We start from the raw sequence: 18362 nt of genomic DNA on the forward strand, positions 1-18362 counted from the left end.
GAGAGCCTTGTGGCTCTGCTTAGATGTTGGCTTAAGAAGAAACTTGAAAGAGATTATATGTTATATTGTGCTTGAAACTTTCATTCTCTTGTCAACTGTAGTAAGAAAAAAAAAAACTCCTCACCTTCCTCATCAGCATTTCAACTGTCCCATCTTTTGTTGAAAGAGCAAAAAAGATAGATATAGGAACCCCAACCCATAATTTGGTGCTAACATAATGGAAAGGGACATGCAGCCATATAATAACTGCATGTTTCAGCAGATTACTTAGTAGTATTTTTTTTAATTATCAAGTTACTTTAAACGTAATTACCATGTTACCTGACATTTTCAGCTCTCCTTGTAACTCTCCAAAATATAAAATAATGTAATCTTTCTGTTATTACAATTCATTTATTGTGTAGGTATCTGGCAGAGAGTTTCAGTGTATTAGCATGCCAACAGTTCTATCTACAGTACTATCAGGAAATAGCGTGCTCTTACACTGTAATTAAGGGGGAAATTCCTGCGTAGTCACTACAATTTTAAGAATGAAAAACATGTTCATTATTAGAAAATTCCATGAAAAATTCACAGTATCACAGACTTTACCCCTATAGGGTAGAGTTTCACCTGGAAAATACCACTTCTCCATACGTTCTGCTGTGCCTTTGCTACCTGTCTTTTAAACTCTCCAACATCCAAAAAGAGCCTAACAAGAACAGTACATGATAAAAAAGGGTTCCAAATTAAGAACTGGTTTGTCAAAATCACTTTGTTTTTCTACATGTGATTATAAAGCACAATTCAGCATAAAAGATTTAAATTTGGAAGCTCTACTCAAATTACTTTTTGAGTCAACAAAACTTTGTTATAATCCAATTTCACCTATTTTGTGGTCCAATAATATATCTCCTGAGATAGCATTTATTTTGAGACTTAAAGTCCATTTTCCTTCTGGGAAAGCTTATATGAAATTTGACAGCTCAAATTTTATTTTATTTTTATTTGTATTTAAGAGTATCTGTGGCTCCTCCTTCAGGAATGTATGTTATCAAAATGAAAAATTTCTAGATATTTGGCTCAAACAAGTTATTTCTTGTTGGCTGGTTCAACTGATGGGAGGGTAGAATTATAAGACCAGAACTTTGTGGGCAAACCACATCTGCATCTGTCAGATGTGTACAGCTACATGGCCACAAATGGCAGCTGGTTGCACCAAGCAATCTCATATTTGTGCACATGGTCATTAGGAAGTAGGAATAGGGGACAAATCATCACCTGTACTAAAGGAAAACTTCTGCCCTGCTTACTTATGTCAGGACATGGGTATCATTTATTTACACAAACAGCAGTATAAAGATGTTGAATAATGTAAAGATGATCTACATGGCCAAGGTGAGGTCACTGTGTCACCACTCTGACCTAACATCATCGGTACCTCTGCCAGATTTTAATCTACACAGTCGTGCTTCTAAAGAAAGAAACTAGAATTACAATGAATAATGGTTGCTAAGATGTGCATATAAATTGAAAACTTCTCTTAGGAAATCATTATCAGAGTTTTGATTAGTGTCTGTAAAGATTACCCCCTGAAGGCTAGGCAAACACTTCTAAGGGAAAAACTTTGATGGTAAGGCAGATACACTTCTAGAAATTCTTGAAAATAGGCATGCATGGAGAGTTCATCTGTCTCCATATTGCCATTTTAGTGACATTTGGAGAAAGATTATGTGATTCTGCATGGTCCTCAAAGCTGTGAAGTAGGCTCCTTTGAATTTTGTAACTTCCAAAGCTTTCTTCCAATCCCTCTTCCAAACATTGAGCTACTTTACCGGTGTTCTATCCCCAACTTGGGGGAATATTTCAGTTTAAACAACATTGCAATAACCATCCTCCTAATATTATTTTCCTGAATCCTTGCTAATAGTTTGATGAGATAAAGAGTTAATCATTATGTATTTTCATAAACAGTGCCAAATTGCACTCTAAAAAGCTATACAAAATTTTCACCAAAAGTACCTGAAAGTATCTACTTCCCCTCAGTGTCACCAACACTGGACATCTAGTGACTTGTTTTAAGTCTGGTGAATAAAAATGCATCCTTTTTGTTTTAATATGCATTTTATTTGCTAGTGACTTTGAGCATGTGTTTAAACATTTCCTATTTACATTTCCTATATTGTTTCTTGTACCTTTTTTGTTTGGTTTTTAATTTTTGAATTGCATTTTTCCTTTCTTTCCCCCCCAGAAAGGACATATAGTGTAGAGGTCTTATGCTGCAGGGACCCTGGAATCAGAATTATACGGTTTGAATTCAACCTCTGTCCCTTGCTACTTTCATGACCTTGATCTTTCTTAACCTCCAATTGCTCTTCTAAAAAACAGAATATAAGTATTACTTATTTCATTGGATTGGAATCAGGATTAAATAACATCTATACAAAATGGAGGTGCAAAATAAACACTGAATACATGTTCACATTAGCTATGATTTTATTATCATTGTCTTGTATCCAAGATCTGTATTTAAAATGAATAAACAAACTTTTCTTTCCCAGATAATATTTCTCTCTATTTAATTTTGTTCATAGTGTCTCTTTCTATTTGAAAATTTACATAGCTTAATTTTATCCTTATGTTACTGGGTTTTATGCAAAATATAATAATTTACTCATTTAATAGTTTTAAGGACCTTTAATGTTTCATTAGATTATGAAATATTTGAAATATATATTTGAAACATATTTCATAATCTCTTCTCCTAATAATCCTATTAATATCTCTTTAATAGAATTAAGTATTAATATGGCTATCTAAACTGTTTTTGTATGTTCTGGCATATAATTTTGATCCTTTTAATTTAGTTTTTATTCTGTGTTTAAATTATATAGTAAAATTGACTACTTTTGGTCATACTGTCCCATCAATACTGTAAATATTAATACATGTACAGATGCACATAACCAGCTGATACTTCAGAGATTTCCCAATTCTGGAAATTTCATAATCAAATGAAATACTAAAAGTCCTTAAAATTATTAAAAAGAGTAAATTATTATGCTTCCCACAAAACCTAGTTACCATAAGGATAAAATTAAACTATATAAATTTGCAAATATCTGTCGTATAAAAGACGCCATGAACAAAACTGAGAAAAAGAGAGTCAGAGAATGAACTGATAAACCCCTGATGACCCAACATTGACTTAAGAAATAAAACCCACTGATGAGTCTCCACTAAAGTCTTTCCAGATAAGCATTCTAATGATATTTTCTAAGGATATTTTTCTAATGATATTTTCAAGTATTTTGTACATTCACATAAGCTAAAGCTTGTTAATCATATAATATAAATATTCTGTATCCTTCCTAATTTTTGTCTTACTCTGTATCCCAGGTGTATAGTGGATTTGTTAGTATCTCCTTAATTCTATTTTATTTTATATATTTTTAAGCTGTATAATGATATACATTCTAGGATAGTATGTGAAAATTTCCTGGTGATTTAAACTGGGATGATTATGATGATTTACCATTATGCAATGACTTTTTTTTATCCTTCATGGAATATTTTTTGCATTAAAGATTGTTATCTAATATTGATATGGTTATATAAGCTTATTTGTATTTTCTGATATATAATTTGGGCCCTTTTCCTTTTTATTTTTGCCTTTTCATTCTCTCTTGCTGTCTCTCTTTTTCTGTTTTAGTCCTTTAAATATTTTTTTACATTATGCTTAAATGATCATACGGTAAAATTGACTTTTTCTTTTGTGATACTGTTCTATCAATAATCTGTCTATATTAATACATGCATAGATCAATGTAACCACCACCACTTATTTTTAGTTTCTCTGTTTTAAGTGGCTCTCTTGAAAACAACATATAGATGCATTTTTATAAATCTACTGCAATAAATTTTTGTCTTCTGGCTTAGGAGTTGGGTCTACATACATTTATTGAAATTCTTCATATATCAGTGATAATTTTTACACACATTTTAATGCTCTTTTTTTATCTTTCTATTTCTAGGCCCTTCCAGCTCTTTTCCTACCTTCTTTTGGATTCATTGAACTTTTATATTGCTATTATAATTATTTTTAGGGAAGTTATATATTTTAATTCTATTATTTTACAGACTAATCCTAAATTTTTTTAACATGCATCATTGATTTCCTGAGTCCAAAGATAATTAATATCTCTATCTTCCTCCTACACAAAGTATTTAAAATGCTTTTCATCTCTTCACCACTATCTTCTCTTACATATTATTTTTATCCATTAATTCACTTTCACTATTTTTTATTCCCTTCATCAATTAGTTAATGTTATTATTTTTTTATTGTTTCATTTAGTCCTTGCTTATTTAAATTTACTCCTGTTTCCCTGTTTCTTTGTTCATCCGCCTTGCTTTTACCTCCAGGCTCCCAACTGGGTTTAGTTTTCTTTTTCCTGAAGATTATAACCTTTAGAGATTCTTGTGGTGAAAACTTAATAGTTGCATCTTCTTTAAATATATTTCTCTGAAAAAGTGATTTTTCCTATCCATGTTAGGCAGAATTTTAGAGATAGCTCCCAAGCTCCCCATACCTTCCAGTCAAGCACTAATCTGGGTACCACTTTGAGAGGATATTGCAGATGTAATGCAAGCATTTCTCTTCCATAAAATATGGAGATTTTGGGGTGGGTACAACCCAATCAATGATACTGTGAAAAGCTAGCAGTTTTTTCAGGCTGGTGGCAGGAAAGAAGTGGAGACAGTAGAGGCATGTGAAGGATATGAAGAGGAGAATGCCACAGGGTGAGGAACATATATGGTCTTTAAAAGATGAGCATAGCCTGCTGGAGGGGAGGGGAGTAGGAGAATGGGGTGGCTGGGTGATGGACATTGGGGAGGGTATGCATTGTGGTGAGCAGTGCATATTGTGTAAGACTGATGATCACAGCCCTGTACCCCTGAAACAAATAATACATTTTATGTTAATTATTTAAAAATTAAAAAATTAAAAAATAAAATAAATCTTATATGCCAGAAAAAATAAAATAAAACACATGATTTTTTAAGATGGAGGAAGTTTGTTTTAAAGTGGCTATTGGGTGGGCCACAAGTAGGGACTTGATTAAAGTCATGGAATTATGGTGTTATGTTTGTATATGCTAATTATTGATAATTATAATAGAGTCTGACATAAAATGCTATTAAAAAAGTGATATTTAGTATATTTATCAAGAATGATATTGTCATATTCTACTAGCAAAACATTTCAAGTGGACAGGAAGAATTTTTCATATAGTCCATAATAAATTTAAATTTACTTATAAAAAATTTAAGAAAAAAAAAAGATGAGCATGGCCTCCAGCCAGCAGCCAGGAAAGAGGGACCTCAGTCCTGTAGGTATGAGAAACAATCCTGCCAACACCCTGATTCTGCTTCTCTAATTGAATCTTAACTGATACAATACATAATGAAAAGTGTTCATTTATAGAAAGGTCAATTACAGGCAAATTAATTGATGGTGTAGAGAGCAAAATACTGTTACTTTTGCAGACATGGATATTGATTGAGAAGGAGCAAAAGGACTTTCTATAGTAAATAAATGTTTTATATTCTGGTCATGTTATGTTTACATGAGACTATACAAATTTTAAAAACCCATCTAGCTATATAATGAAGAATAGTCCACTTTATATACTTTTCTATATGGATGTAGTCCCTCATTTGAAAAATAAAAGCAAAGGGGCACCTGGGTGGCTCAGTCAATTAGGCATCCAATTCTTGATTTTGCTTCTACATAGATTTATCCCCTTTTTCCTCTTCTATCTATTATCTATTGATGTTATAAATCAAACAATGTATTATCATAATTATTATTTTTACCACCTATAGTTATTTCCATAGCCCAAAACAGTGTATACTGCTTTTTTACAGTTATTTGAAAATGTTACACATATATTACATTTCTATATGTTATGGGCCCAATAACACATTATATACATATTATAGTATATAATTGCTTTTAAAAATAAAGAGAAGAAAGAAGGAAAATGTGCATTTTTGTTGTCTTTGATAATTATATAATTAACTTACTGGTGCTCTTTGTGTTTTCGTGTGGGTTTGAATTAATGTCTCTGGTAACTTGCTTTAACCCTGAAGAATTTCCTTTAGTATTACTTGTAAGGTAGATCTGCCAGCAATAAATTCTTGCAATATTTGTTTATCTGGGAAAGGCTTTATTTCCCACTTTTTTTTTAGAAAGATAACTTTGATGGATATAGAATTCATGGTTGATAGTTGTTTTTCTTTGAGTACTTTGACTATGTTATCCAACTCTATTCTGACTCCATTGTTTGTGCTGAGAAGTCAGCTGTTAATCTTACTGGAGTTCCTTTGTAAGTAATAATTAATTTTTCTCTTGCTGCTTCCAAGATTTCTTCCTTGTTTTTGACTGTCAGTATTTTTCACTTTTATCTGTCTGTTGATAGGCTTCTTTGTGTTTCTCTTACGGGGAGTTCTGTGAGCTTCCTGGATGTGTAATTTGTTATCTTTCAAAAATTGAGGAAATTCTCAACCATCATTTCTTTGAATATATCTTCTGCACCTTCTCTGGGATCCTCTCTGCTTACCTCTCCTGTGGACACCTACTACCTCATCAGCCTGAAAAAGGGTGATCAGGGCTGCAGTACTCCCTGCACGTTACACCCAGGATAGAGCCACCATTCTGTAAGTGGAGGCTGCAGGAGGCTGCAGCAAGCCTCCACTTCTCCACCTCCACAATGACACTCATCCAGGACTACACAACAGGTAGCTAGAGAGAGGCTGAAAACCACTGGCACCCTTCTCCTTCTAGGAAGAAAGCCCCTGCTCAGAGCTAGGGAGAGAGGGAAGCCTTTGCTAGAGCAGTCTGGGGTGGAATTCCCACCTAACTGAGCTGAAAAAGTAGAAGGAGGGAGCAGTATTTGTTTAAATGCCATTGAGTCTTACCTTTCTTCCTGAATTTTGCAGATGTTTCTTAATTTGTTATTAAATTTAGGACAATTTCCAGAGATTTTAAATATTGGTTCTTTTTTAAAAATTGTTTTCACAAGGTTCACTGGGGAGCAGACAGTGGAGATCCTAAATCTGTCAATCTCTCCTGATACCTGGGTTCTAAATAGTACATTTCTCATTTGACAGGAATATGGATATTGTCTAATTATCTTTTTGTTATAAATTTGGAGTATACTTAAATCATGATCAAAGAATTTAATCTATATGGTTTCAATTTTGTGAAATTTGGAGGGAGTTTAGCACACAAAAGACAGATAATTTTTTAAATTGGGTATACTTGGGGAAAAAAATGTGGATTACACATTTTGGTGCGTGGTATTATAAAAGGCCAGTAAGTTAATTTTTATTTTTTAAGTCACTGCTTCTAGTTTCTTTTTTTTAAATTTGATTATGTTATGTTAATCATCATACATTACATCATTAGTTTTTGATGTAGTGTTCCATGATACATTGTTTGCATATAACACCCAGTGCTCCATTCAATACGTGCCCTCTTTAATAACCATCACCAGGCTAACCCATCCCTCCACACCCCTCCCCTCTAGAACATTCAGTTTGTTTCTCAGAGTCCATAGTCTCTCATGGTTCCTCTCCCCCTCCCCCGCTTCATTTTTCCCATCCTATTATCTTCTTTTTTTTTTTTAACATGTAATGTATTATTTGTTTCAGAGGTATAGGTCTGTGATTCAACAGTCTTACAAAATTCACAGTGCTCACCATAGCACATAACCTCCCCAATGTCTATCACGCAGCCACTCCAAACCTCCCACCCCCACCACTCCAGCAACCCTCATTTTGATTCCTGAGATTAAGAATTCCTCATATCAGTGAGATCATATGATATATGTCCTTCTCTGATTGACTTATTTCGCTTAGCATAATACCCTCTAGTTCCATCCAAGTCGTTGCAAATGGCAAGATATCGTTTTTTTCTGATGGCTGGATGATATTCCATTGTATATATATATACCACATCTTCTTTATCCATTTGTCTGTCGATGGACATCTTGGCTCTTTCCATAGTTTGGCTATTGTGGACATTGTGCTATAAACATTGGGGTGCACATACCCCTTTGGATCACTACATTTGTATCTTTGGGGTAAATACCCAGTACTGCAATTGCTGGATCATACGGCAGGTCTATTTTCAACTTTTTGAGGAACCTCCATACTGTTTCCCAGAGTCACTGCACAAGCTTGTATTCCCACCAACAGTGTAGGAGGGTTCACCTTTCTCCACATCCTCGCCAAAATCTGTCCTTTCCTGACTTGTTAATTTTAGCCATTCTGACTGGTGTGAGGTGGTATCTCACTGAGGTTTTGATTTGGATTTCCCTGATGCCAGGCGATGTTGAGCACTTTTTCATGTGTCTGCTGGCCATTTGGATGTCTTCAATGGAAAAATATCTGTTCATGTCTTCTGCCCATTTCGTGATTGGATTATTTGTTCTTTGGGTGTTGAGTTTGATAAGTTCTTTATAGATTTTGGATACTAGCCCTTTATCTGATATGTCATTTGCAAATATCTTTTCCCATTCTGGCGGTTGTCTTTTGGTTTTGTTGACTGTTTCCTTTGCTGTGCAAGAGCTTTGTATCTCGATGAAGTCCCAATAGTTCATTTATGCCCTTGCTTCCCTTGCCTTTGGCGATGTTCCTAGGAAAAAGTTGCTGAGACTGAGGTCGAAGAAGTTGCTGCCTGTGTTCTCCTCTAGGATTTTGATGGACTCCTGTCTCATATTTAGGTCTTTCATTGATTTTGACTCTATTTTTGTGTGTGGTGTAAGGAAATGGTCCAGTTTCATTCTTCTGCATGTGGCTATCCAATTTCCCCAACACCATTTGTTGAAGAGACTGTCTTCTCTCCATTGGACATTCTTACCTTCTTTGTCAAATATTAGTTGACCATAGAGGTGAGGGTCCATTTCTGGGCTCTCTATTCTGTTCCATTGATCTGTCTGTTTTTGTACTAGGGCCATACTGTCTTGATGATAACAGGTTTGTAATACATCTTGAAGTCCGGAATTGTGATGCCCCCAGCTTTGCTTTTCTTTTTCAACATTCCTCTGGGTATTTGGGGTCTTTTCTGGTTCCATACAAATTTTAGGATTATTTGCTCCATCTTTTTGAGAAAACTTGGTGGTATTTTGATAGGGATTTCAGTAAATGTGTAGATTGCTCTAGGTAGCATTGACATCTTCACAATATTTGTTCTTCCAATCCATGAGCATGGAACATTTTTCCATTTCTTTGTGTCTTCTTCAATTGCTTTCATGAGTATTTTATAGTTTTCTGAGTACAGATCCTTTGCCTCTTTGGTGAGATTTATTCCTAGGTATCTTATGGTTTTGGGTGCAATTGTAAATGGGATCGACTCCTTAATTTCTCTCTCTTCTGTCTTGTTGTTGGTGTATAGGAATGCCACTGATTTCTGTGCATTGATTTTATATCCTGCCAATTTACTGAATTCCTGTATGAGTTCTAGCAGTTTTGGGGTGGAGTCTTTTGGGTTTTCCACATAAAGCATGATATCATCTGCAAAGAGTGAGGGTTTGACTTCTTCGTTGCTGATTCACATGCCTTTTCTTTCTTTTTGTTGTCTGATTGCTGTGGCTAGGACTTTTAATACTATGTTGAATAGCAGTAGTGATAGTAGACATCCCTGCCATGTTCCTGACCTTGGGGGGAAATCTCTCAGTTTTTCCCCATTGAGAATATTCTCTGTGGGTTTTTCATAGATGGCTTTTATGATATTGAGGTATGTATGGTCTATCCCTATACTCTGAAGAGTTTTGATCAAGAAACGATGCTGTACTTTGTCAAATGCTTTTTCTGCATCTATTGAGAGGATCATATGGTTCTTGTTTTTTCTTTTATTAATGTATTGTTTAATATTGATTGATTTGTGGATGTTGAACCAACCTTGTAGCCCAGGGATAAATCTCACTCGGTCATGGTGAATAATGCTTTTAATGTACTGTTGGATCCTATTGGCTAGTATGTTGATGAGATTTTTTGCATCCATATTCATCAAGGATATCGGTCTGTAATTCTCCTTTTTGATGGGGTCTTTGTTTGATTTTGGGATCAAAGTAATGGTGGCCTCATAAAATGAGTTTGGAAGTTTTCCTTCCATTTCTATTTTTTAGAACAGTTTCAGAAGAATAGGTATTAATTCTTCTTGAAATGTTTGGTAGAATTCCCCTGGGAAGCCATCTGGCCCTGGGCTCTTGTTTGTTGGGAGATTTTTGATTACTGCTTCAATTTCCTTAGTGGTTATGGGTTTGTTCAGGTTTTCTGTTTCTTCCTGGTTCAGTTTTGGTATTTTATACATCTCTAGGAATGCATCCATTTCTTCCAGATTATCTAATTTGGTGGCATATAGTTGCTCATAATATGTTCTTATAATTGTTTGTATTACTTTGGTGTTGGTTGTGATCTCTCCTCTTTCATTCATAATTTCGTTTATTTGGGTCATTTCTCTTTTCTTTTTGGTAAGTCTGGCCAGGGGTTTATCAATCTTGTTAATTCTTTCAAAGAACCAGCTCCTAGTTTCGTGTATCTGTTCTACTGTTCTTTTGGTTTCTATTTCATTGATTTCTGCTCTGATCTTTATTATTTCTCTTCTCCTGCTGGGTTTAGGCTTTATTTGCTGTTCTTTCTCCACTTCCTTTAGGTGTAAGGTTAGGTTGTGTATTTGAGACCTTTCTTGTTTCTTGAGAAAGGCTTGTATTGCTATATACTTTCCTCTTAAACTGCCTTTGCTGCATCCCCAAAATTTTGAGCAGTTGTGTTTTCCTTTTCATTTGTTTCCATGAATTTTTTAAATTCTGCTTTAATTTCCTGGTTGACCTATTCATTCTTCAGTAGGATGCTCTTTAGCTTCATGTATTTGAGTTCTTTCTGACTTTCCTCTTGTGATTAAGTTCTAGTTTCAAAGCATTGTGATCCAAAAATATGCAGGGAATGATCCCAATCCTTTGGTACCGGGTGAGACCTGATTTGTGACCTAGGATGTGATCTATTCTGGAGAATGTTCCATGGGCCCTAGAGAAGAATGTGTATTCCGTTGCTTTGGGATGGAATGTTCTGAATATATCTGTGAAGACCATTTGGTCCAGTGTGTCATTTAAAGTCTTTATTTACTTGCTGATGTTTTGCTTAGATGATCTGTCCATTTCGGTGAGGGGGGGTATTAAAGTCTCCCACTATTATTGTATTGCTGTCGATGTGTTTCATTCCTTTTATTATTAATTGCCTCATATAATTGGCTGCGCCCATGTTAGGGGCATAGATATTTATAATTGTTAGATCTTCTTGTTGGATAGACGCTTTAAGGATGATATAGTGTCCTTCTTCATCTCTTATTACACTCTGTGGTTTAAAATCTAATTTGTCTGATATAAGGATTGCCACCCAGCTTTCTTTTGATGTCCATTAGCATGGTAAATTGTTTTCCACCCCCTCACTTTCAATCTGGAGATGTCTTTGGGTCTAAAATGAGTCTCTTGCAGACACTATATCAATGGGTCTTGTTTTTTTTTATCCAATCTAATACCTATGTCTTTTGATTGGATCATTTAGCCCATTTAAATTCAGGGTAACTATTGAAAGATATGAGTTTAGTGCCATTGTATTGCCTGTAAGGTAACTCTTACTGTATATTGTCTCTGTTCCTTTCTGGTCTATGTTACTTTCAGGGTCTCTCTTTGCTTAGAGGACCCCTTTCAATATTTCTTGGAGGGCTGGTTTCGTGTTTGCAAATTCTTTTAGTTTCTGTTTGTCCTGGAACCTTTTTATCTCTCCTTCTATTTCAATGACAGCCTAGCTAGTATTCATGGCTGCATATTTTTCTCATTTAGTGCTCTGAATATATCATGCCAGTCCTTTCTTTCTTGCCAGGTCTCTGTGAATGGGTCTGTTGCCAATCTAATGTTTCTACCATTGTAGTTTACAGATCTCTTGTGCCGAGCTGCTTTCAGGATTTCCTCTTTGTCTCTGAGACTGGTAAGTTTTACATTAGATGTCGGGGTATTGACCTATTTTTATTGATTTTGAGGGGGGTTCTCTGTGCCTCCTGGATTTTGATGCCTGTTTCCTTCCCCAAATTAGCGAAGTTCTCTGCTATAATTTGCTGCAATATACCTTCTGCCCCTCTCTCTCTTTCTTCTTCTTCTGGGATCCCAATTATTCCAATATTGTTTCATCTTATGGTATAACTTATCTCTCGAATTCTTCCCTCGTGATCCAGTAGTTGTTTATCTCTTTTTCTCAGCTTCTTTATTCTCCATCACTTGGTCTTCTATATCACTAATTCTCTCTTCCTCATTTATCCTAGCAGTTAGTGCCCCCATTTTCGATTGCACCTCATTAATAGCCTTTTTGATTTCGACATGGTTAGATTTTAGTTCTTTTATTTCTCCAGAAAGGGTTTCTCTAATAACTTCCATGCTTTTTTCAAGCCCAGCTAGTATCTTTAAAATCGTCATTTTGAACTCTAGTTCTGACATCTTACTAATGTGTGTATTGATTGAGTCCCTGGCAGTTGGTACTGCCTCTTGTTCTTTTTTCTGAGGTGAGTTTTTCCATCTTGTCATTTTGTCCACAGAAGAATAGATGAATGAGAGAATAAAATGTTAACAGGGTAACAACCACCCCAGAAAAATATGCACTAAACAAATCAGGGCAAAAGAAAGGGAAAGAAAGAAAAAAGAAAAAGAAAAGGATTGAAAAAAAAAGAATATGATCAAATATGATTAGGCTGGTGAATAGATCAGTGCCACACACTAGATTTTGGGCGTATTTTGGTCTGTTAGGAGAAACTGCCTCCCAAAATTTTAAAGAAAGAAAAGCTTATATATGTACAAAGATAAGGGTAAATATGATGAAGGGATGGAATATGACTGCAAAGATGAAAATTATAAAAGATTTTATAAAAGGAATTGATAAGAAGATGGTTGAAAAAAGAAAGAAGAGAAATTAAAAAAAAAGGGGGGGGAAGAGAATGTGATCAGGCAGGAAACTAGAACAAAGCCATACACTAGAGATTTAGGGTATATTTTGGTCTGTTAGAAGAAACTGTATCCCAAAATTTTAAAGAGAGGACAACTTATATATATACCAAAAATAAGGTTAACTACTATGAAGGGATAGAATATGACTCTAAAAATGAAAAATAAAAAAGATTTTTATAAAAGGATTGATAAGATGTTGGTTGAAAAAGGGAAAAAGAAAAATTAAAAAAAAAGAAAATTAAAAAAGTTAACTTTGAGGACTAAAGAATCATGGGGGAAAAAGCCATGAATTCTATGTGCTGTATTCACCTAGCACTGGAGTTCTGCCGTTCTCATTGATCGGTAAACTGTTCTTGCTGATCTTCTGGGGGAGGGGTCTGTTGCCGTGGTTCTCAAATGTCTTTGCAGGTGGAATTGCCCTGCCCTTGCTGGTCTGGGCTAAGTCATCTGCTCGGGTTTGCTCTTGGGAGCTTTTTTCCCTGCAAGCTTTCCATACAGCTTTGGAGGACAAGAGTGAAAATGGTGGTCCCCCAATCTCTGCCCCAGAGTAGCCGAGAACCCAGGGCGCTACTCCTCAGTGCACACCCAGAGAAAAACAGTCAATCACTCCCATCTCCCCAGTCTCTGGCCACACTCCATGCTCACCTGGCCTGTGACCGAGCATTTCTATCTCTGGCACCCGACCCGTGTGGAGTCTCCAAACCCAGCAGATCCCTGTGGTGCACTCCCGCGCCACTCCTCCTGGGGGAGGAAGGGGAGTCTCCCCCAGTCTGCCGCTTGTTGGGTCCCTGCTGGAAGAGCAGCAGCCCAACTGTGCTGTGGATCACGGTTTATGGCAAACCCGAGCTGAGAGACTGCACCTTGGCTCCGTCTCTGCAGCCGGCTTTCCCGCTCCGATACCTGGGAGCTCTGCCACTCTCAGGCACCCCCAGTCCTTCTGTGACCCCGAAGGTCCCGAGGCCACACTGTCCCAGCCAGAATTCCACCCCCCGCTTAGCCACTGGAGCGACATCCCTCAGCAGAGCCGACTTCTAAAAGTTCCGATTTTGTGCTCCGCTGCTCTATCACTTGCTGGTAGTAGCTGATGGAGGCATCCTCCCCCACCATCTATCTTCCTGAGTATCACCTCGGATTCACTTCTCCACAGGTCCTACCTTCCAGAAAGTGGTCGCTTTTCTGTTCAGAGAGTTGCTGCTATTCTTTTCTTCGATCTCCTGTTGAGTTTGTAGGTGTTCAGCATGCTTTGATCCCTATCTAACTGAATTACTGGGAATAGACAAAATTTGGGTCTCTTACTCCTCCACCATCTTGCTCCTCCCCTCTGCCAGTAAGTTAATTTTAATCATAATGTTAAAACCTGCTCACTCCTTACCATTTTTTATTATATGCTTGAAAGAGATCTACTAAAATCTCCCAATATAAATGTGGATTCAATCCTGTTTTTTGTTTTATGTTTTATAGATTATAAGGCCTTGCTTTTAAGAGCATATAAATATACAACTTTTACAATATGCAAATACACTTTTTGTCCCTACTAATGCTTATGGCATTCAAGACTATTCTTTTGGAACAACCATTATACAAGTGTTTTTTGGTTTTTTTGGGGGGGGCAATATTTGCATGGTATATATTTCTTATTTATTTTTAACCTTTCTAGCATTACTTTTTTTTTTAATTTTATATATTTATTTGACAGAGAGAGACACAGTGAAAGAGGGAACACAAGCAAGGGAAGTGAGAGGAGAAGCAAGCTCCCCACTGAGCAGAGAGCCTGATGCGGAGCTCAATCCCAGGACCCTAGGATCATGACCTGACCTGAAAGCAGATGCTTAAGGACGGGAGCCACCCAGGCGCCCCTAGAATTAGATATTAGATGACATTGTCATATGCTTATCATGTAGCTAGGCATTAAAAAAATATTCATTGTGACAATCTTTGTCTTTTACAATGAGCATATTATCCCTCTACCCCTATTACAAAGAACATATTATCCCTTTATCTCTCTACCACTCTTTCTATATATAACATATATATGTAAACATATATAACATATGTGTGTGTGTGTGTATATATATATATATATACATACATATTTGAGTTTAAATTTACTATAATACCATATATGCTTTCTATTTGCATGGGCAGTTTTGAGTACTTTTCCTTTACCTTTGTTCCATTTTCACATTGAAAATAAATAGCATATTTATTAACTTGTTTTATTCTTCTGTACTTTCTAGTTTCTTTCTTAAAATTTTTTTTAACTGGAATATAGTTGACACACAATTTTACATTAGTTTCAGGTGTACAACATAGTGATTCAACTTCTTTATATGTTGTGCTATGTTCTCCACAAATGTAGCTCCCACCTGTCACCATATAAATCTATTACAATAGCATTGACTATATTCCCTGTGCTGTGCCTTTATTGTTCTGTTCTTTTAATGATTGTTTAAATATTATAGCATGTGTTCATGACTTATCAAAATCAATGTTCATAATTACTTTTACCAGATACTGCAAAGACTTTATAATATTTAAAATATCTTTGCCATCAAATAAATTTAATTGCTATTTTTGTGTGTATTTGATTTAAATATTTAAATAATCAATGTTCCTTTTACACACATAAATACCATTTCATTGATCTTCATTCTTTTCTGCATCTTACCTTTCATCAGGAATTTTATTTTCCTTCTGCCTAAAGAAAACTTTGAAAATTTTATTTAGCATGGATCTGCTCGCAGCAAGCTCTCATAGGTTTTATTTGTCAAAAAGTGTCTTTATTTACTTTTTATTGGTGAAGGTAGTATTGTTTGTTACAGAGTTCTAAGATTGTTCCTTTAAATGTCATATTCTTTTCCCCAGCTGCTCATATGAGTTTTTGATTAACTTGGTTTTTTCCTGTTTCACTATGGTGTGTCTAACTTTGACTTTCCTTCTTTTTTTATGATTAATTAATTTTTTCAATTCCAATATAATTAACATACAGTTTTATATTAGTTTCTGGTGTACAATATAGTGATTCAACAATTCTATATAAGTTTGACTTTCTTTACTTTAATCCTTTTGGGTCAGTCATATATGTGAGTTGATGCATTACCCATTTCAAGAACAATTTCAGCCATTATTACTTCAAATATTCTCTCTTCTTCTCTTCCTGACACTTTGATTAAATTATGTTAAACATGACTAATGTGCCTTATATCTAATCTTACCTTCTCTTTTATATTTTTCGTCTTTTTATTTCTCCATGTTTCATTCTGAATATTTCCTTTTAAACTCTGATCTTAAAATTGTCTTCAGCAATTTATTTTCTTTAATTTTAAACATTGTATTTTCAATTATAGAATATCCATCTGATTATTTTTATAGACTTTAATTTTATATTGAAATCCATTATATGTTAAATTTTTCCTTTATGTTCTTTAAAATATTTATAAAGGTCTTGTTTGCTGATTTCTACATTTGGATCATCTGCCTCAAAGTCCATTTTTACTCTTGATTATCAATCACATTTATTTGCCTCATTGCATGTCTGCTTCTAATGTTTGCATTTTCTCTTATCAGCACATTCTTGGCCCTTTGTATGTGTCAATTTTTATTTTATTTTGGACTTTGTGTATAACTAGACAGACTTAAAATGATATTATATTTTTCCAAGAGAGAGTTCACTCTTCCCTCTGTTAGGTAGATAATGTAAAGTTGATCAAAATTCAGTTAGAATTTTAAGTGGGGTTGGGGTTGGCTTATAACTTTAGTTAGAACCTTTCCATTCTTTTTTCCAAATGTCTGAAGTCCAAGATCTATCACTTTGCCTTTTTAGCTCATTCCCATAGTTGGGACCAGCCCTCCAGGTTTTTTGTTTAAGGGGCTTTCTCTCTATTTCTCTATGAAATTTCTGCTCTTTGAAGCTTCAGAGTTTAGTTGTTTAGTATTTTGTCTGACATAGATTTGAAATATGGCAACTGTCTTAGGAGAAACTTAACTTTTACTTGTTACAAACACCTTCCTATAGAGTGATTTTGTCTCTTAAGCACTGACAGACCTCAGGAGGTTTCACGCCTGAGAATTTCTGCCTCAGATTTTATCTCTCACTCTGTCTCAAACTCAGGAAAACTCTCACAAGAAAAATTGGTCTTATGTTTGAAGCTTCTCTATATTTTGATCTGTCAATACCAGCATGTGTGATTGTCAGAGGCTCCACTGGTTTCGCTTTGCCCTAATAGAGCCCTATTGTTTAGGACAAGCCTAATCCTCAGCCAAATTACAGAATCAACAATCTCAGTTCACGAATAGGAAGGACCCTTCCTTCTCTGAAACTTTTATCTACTTAGTCTTCTTTGTTTTCACACCTCTCCAATGTGTTTCAAAATGTGATGTTGATAATTAATCTTTTGCTTTTTTTTTATAGGAGGAAAAACAGCTTGTCACTAATCTGCTTTGTCTTTGTTGAAGGAGAAGTCACAAAAACTTGAATATTAATGAGTTAAAAATCCATCTCAATGAATTACTTTGGTGAGGAGCTTTTGGAGATAAGAGAGACTACCTATTGCCTCTTTTTAAAAAAGATGAGGTATAATTGACATATAATACTTGTTTCATGTGTAAATGATGATTCAATATTTGCATATATTGAGAAATGATCACCACAGTAAGTATAGTCACTTGTTCCTTTTTAAATCATTCTATACCTTGCTCTGGAAGTTCTAGTTTTAAGAGTACCTTAAAATATGTCTTCATTCACACATGCATGCATACTCTAAGGCAATTAAGGAAAAGTTTATGTTGAAATTGCATCAGGATGTTTTAAAAAAAAGTAGAAAATTATTTCCTCCATTTAATTAAGATTTTTAAGGATATTTTTTACTCAAACCCTCAGACTCATGTTTATTCTTTTAAAAGTTGATGGATCATGCTTCTGTTACCCCTACATGCAAAGAATTTGCCAGACCTGGGAACTGTCATCTTACTGAGAGGAATGGCAAAGACATATGGTGTACAGTTATGATTCACTCAGAGAAGAGTGTGTTTTAAATGGTTGAGTCAAGTGGGAGTCCTTGAGCTACTTGAAGTTTTAAGTGGACTTTAAACATTTTTTTTGATAGAGGAAACTCTTATTTCTTCATTAATAATTTCTAAAATCTTTGCAACAGCTAATACTCTAGTTAATTTTTAAAAATCTTAAATTTAGGGAACAATTTTTCAATAGGGGATAATGACAGCAAAGAGATGTATAACCATAGGAAAATAAGTGGGCAAGGACAGGGTATTTTGTTCGGGAGTATCCAATGGATGGTTACAGAAGTTTTGCTGATTTCATTC

The sequence above is a fragment of the Zalophus californianus genome, chromosome 3 (genome assembly GCF_009762305.2).
Source record: "Zalophus californianus isolate mZalCal1 chromosome 3, mZalCal1.pri.v2, whole genome shotgun sequence".
Classification (NCBI taxonomy): domain Eukaryota; kingdom Metazoa; phylum Chordata; class Mammalia; order Carnivora; family Otariidae; genus Zalophus; species Zalophus californianus.